General features: G+C 39.6%; 1 pseudogene; it reads right to left on the reverse strand.

The window, feature by feature from the left end:
* Positions 1-694: 694 nt before the first annotated feature.
* LOC117716757 (gem-associated protein 8 pseudogene) lies at positions 695-1,379 on the reverse strand (annotated as a pseudogene).
* Positions 1,380-4,292: the final 2,913 nt, after the last annotated feature.

The raw sequence follows: 4,292 nt of genomic DNA on the forward strand, positions 1-4,292 counted from the left end.
ACACAGTCACATTCATTTGTTTATTCAGTAACTATGGCAGTTTTTATGCTATGAAGACAGGGTTAAGCAGTTATGACATAGACAACATGGCCTACCAGGTCCAGAGTATTTACTCTCAGGTCTTTTAAACAGTATGAAGACTGACACCTAGCTCAGTAAAGATTGCTACTTGTTTTACTGTACCTTTGCATCATTTTCAGAGGGATCCAAAGAGCTACAGTCTGAGAAAATATGTGGACAGAAGCCCAGTGTAGGGGATGCAAACCTGTAAGCTATCATTTGGAAGGTGGAAGCAGCAAGATTTAAGAGTCTGTAGCTAGCACTGACTGGTCTTTAAAAAGTATAAAACTGGTCTTTAAAAAGTGGGAATAAATGACACATGGCTTAAGGCTTTTATGACATTCTTGACAGTTTAAAGAAGGAAATTAAAACTGCAAAACACTAGGCAATAATTTCAGTGAGCTGGACTATTACAGAGAAAACCAAGATCCAGTGCAATACATGCAATTATCACTTTATGTCAGTGAATGTTCCTTGTGTTGGCTATCTCCTGCTGACAGAATTATAAGTGGCTGACAGAGTATATATACCATGTTGGTATACAGGTCTCTTTCTCTGAAAAAAGGTCCAGAAAAGATGAAGAGGGAGAGGCTTGGAACTATGAGGTATTGTCTAGTGTCATGATGCCCACGACTCAGAACTTCAGGAGAATGATAGGCCAGTATGTCCACTGCTTTCTGTCACTGGCTTGTCAAAGCTTATGGCCAGGATCTTGGAACCACTGTGCCCATATAATTGCTTCATCTCTGCTTAACGCCACTCCCAGGGCTTCTCAGAAGGGGGTCCACTGATCTGTGGTTGTTGAAGTACAGAAGTCCACATTCACGTAGTCATTCAGGTCTAGCTAGACACTCTGTGTCTAGCTGCAGCTGTCGCCATCGCTCCTCTCTGTGACTCTCCGTCTGTGTGACGTGATTTCCATATTGCTCAGGTCACACTCCACTTCGTCGTCTGAATTGGACCCCAGCTTTTCCTCTTCACACAGTGCTTCATTTTTTTTCTTGTGGATGCCTGTTCTATTGCTGTTATGAAGAGGCTACCTAGGACTTTTGAAATGGGAAACAGTGTAGGAAGACTTCTATCAGGCCATGTGCTGGCCTTGAGAAGTTTCAAGGATGCCCAGTCTCATAAGCAAGGGAGTTCTAGGGAAGTTCTTCATGAAGGAAGAACCACGGAGAAGTGAAATAGGAATCCCTGAACTTTCTGTAGGCATTCTGGTGGCTTCACATCCAAAGCATTGCATGATGATAATGTTGCCGGTATCTTGCATATACTAGGTGAGAATACCAAGATTCAGTATCCCTCCATTTCAAAGCCATTGCTGTTATCTCTGATTACAAAAGTCCAAGTGGGAACTTGTGGGAACGCAGCTTGCAGATCTCGGGTGCTGGGCAACAATGCACCTAGTTTTGGTGGTGGGGAAAGTTAGGTAAGGGCTGCCATGTAGATTCTTATTGATAATGTTGCTACTTGGTTTCCAATACTTTCACACCTGTTTTTAGCATATCAGTAAGTGGTACTGTAAAGAAAACAGCTTGGTATTGTGTATAATTGCATGTTAATTTCCCATCTCATGCAACACTACACAACATAATGTTATTTGGCTTGTGCTCTGAAGGGAAACCAAAGAAAGGCCAATGTGAATCTGTAACCCAGAACGTGCTCCTAATGATACCACGGAAACAGGTAATCGCATTATCTTCTTATCAGCAGTATAAATCACTACTATTACACATATAACTTATGATAAAAAGGCAAATAGTAGAAAAAAATTGTGAGAACTGAGCCAGAAGACACATGCTCGACTTAAATGATTTGTTTCTTCGTAAAGTTTTCCTTTCCTACGTGTTGTTTAAAAGAAGTCACTCAGACCAGAAAATTCATTCATGGTCCAGTAAGTTTCAAAACGAGTTTTTTGTTTTGTTCTTCAATGGAACAAACAAACACATTTAATTAAATAAACAAATGATGATGACGAGGATGTGGATGATGATGATGGTGATGATGATGATGATGGAGACCTGGATTCTGTCTGGAGATGCTCTTTTCTTTTGCTAGAAGATGTTTAAGTAAAGATTAAAGGCTACTTTGGGGATTTTAGGTGAAAAAAATTCTGAAGCCATGTCAACCTGTTATCAGTGAAGTCACTGTAGTCAGCAAATACAACTAAAGAGAACCAAGTCTATACTTTGAGTCAATGATGTTTGGAGATTATTGATGCAGCCTTTTCTAGTACAAGTAAGTGATGTATTGACCAGGAATCAAGACTACCGTTGTGTGTGATTTTATCTAACAATGACTGGACTCTTAAGAAGTCAGGTCAGTATGAGTAGGAACCTGCAAAGGAGGCTTTGTAACAAGGTACAAAAGAAAGATAATTAGTTTTGTTTCTGTTTTGAAGATGTATTTGTTTTTATTTTATGTGCACAAATATTTGCCTGTATATATGTGTAGTTTGTGGGTGCCTCATGGCCATGGAAACCAGAAGGGGGCATCATATCCCCTGAAACTGGAGCTACAAACTTAAGCAACCATCCAGTCCTTGTTTCTTTGCAAGAGGAAGTGCCCTTATCTGCTGAGTCATTGCTCACCCCAAGTGTATTGATTTTGCCTTTAGTGGATTTAGAATAGAAGAACTCTTAATATTTTACCTGCTTATAAATGAATACTGCTCAACCTAAAGATGGAAATCACATCAAAGTGCTACTAATTTGCTTTAGAGAGGAATTATCAAAAGTTCAGATTTTAATAAGAATGTTAAAATTTAATTTAAAATTTCAAAAACAGGATTACCTATGGGTGAAGAAGTAGAATGATCACAATTCTATAACTTTAATCATTAAAAAAAAAAAAACCATAGAGCAGAGTTAAAGAATAGATGTGCAGTTATAGGAGGGAAGCATCCCTCCTGTAAATGAGAGTCAGAGAAGACATTAAAAGTCAAAGCACAACTGGACACTGTGCACAGACTTGTCTGTCAGCTCAGGCGCTTTGGCATGGAGTTTCACCATTTTCCACAGATATTCGTAGTGATAACTAAAAGTGACCATGGAAGTTCCAATATGTCAAGACACACCCGGATAATAAAGACTAGTCAGATTGGAATTTCCATCTGCTGAGATAAAACCAGAAACAGAATAGTTTAGCTCAGAAGCTTACATGTGGCATGAAGCTGTGTGGAAACTAGTGGGTATTTCTATAGGCAATGAACTAATGCTCCCTAGAAACTGTAAAATCTGGTTTCATTGAGAACCCACAGCTTTAAGTGCTCAACTAAGAAATATGGTGATATGATGCCATTATATATAGTTTCTCATGTAGACCTGATTAAGCACATACAGACTTCTAAGTGGCAGATTTTAATTAACATTGAACAAAGTTATATGTTTTTGTAGGTGAGTTTAAATTGCTTATAATTCTATAATTTGTTGGTTTAATATTTTTCCTTCAAGTTTTACCTCACCTTCACATTTTTTCCTTTTTTTAAAAAATTGGGTATTATACTTACATTTCAGATTTTATTCCCTTACCCCACTTCCCCCACCACCCAGAAACCTCCTATCCCATCCCCCCTCATGCTTCTATGAGGCTGTCCCCCCCACCTACCCCCTCCCACCTCCCCACCCTCACATCCCCCCCCAACTCGGTATTCATCCTTCATGGGACCAAGAATCTCCTCTCCCACCTATGCCAGACAAGGCCATCCTCCCCTACATATACAGATGGAGTCATGGGTCCCTCCCTTTGTGCTCCCAGGCTGGTGGTTTAGACTCTGGGGAGCTCTGGTTGGTGGGTATTGTTGCTCTCCTCATGGGGTCACAAACCCTTTCTGCTCCTTCAGTCTTCTTTCTAACTTCTCCATTGGGAAACCCTTGATCAGATCAGTGGTTAGCTGTGAGCAAAGGAATAGAGGCTATTAACTCTGCCACTCTATAGATAAAGTTCCAAATGCAAAATGTAGTTTTGTTACACAGTCACTTCTATGTTGGATACAGGGAAATCCAGTGGTTGTTAAGACAATATAACAAAGCTAATTTAACCTTCACAGAGCTTTGTTAATTCTATCCCAGGTCACATCCCTGGATTTCATTAGCATTCCTGTAACGTCCATGTATTTGTATACTATAAACACTACTCTGAGCTTTTGAATTACTATGTATCCTCATGCATCTCTTATTTAGAAAATTGTAAGAGTGGTATTAAAATTACGGCTTGGAAATCGCTGGCTTGAA

This window comes from Arvicanthis niloticus, chromosome 11 (genome assembly GCF_011762505.2).
Source record: "Arvicanthis niloticus isolate mArvNil1 chromosome 11, mArvNil1.pat.X, whole genome shotgun sequence".
Lineage (NCBI taxonomy): Eukaryota > Metazoa > Chordata > Mammalia > Rodentia > Muridae > Arvicanthis > Arvicanthis niloticus.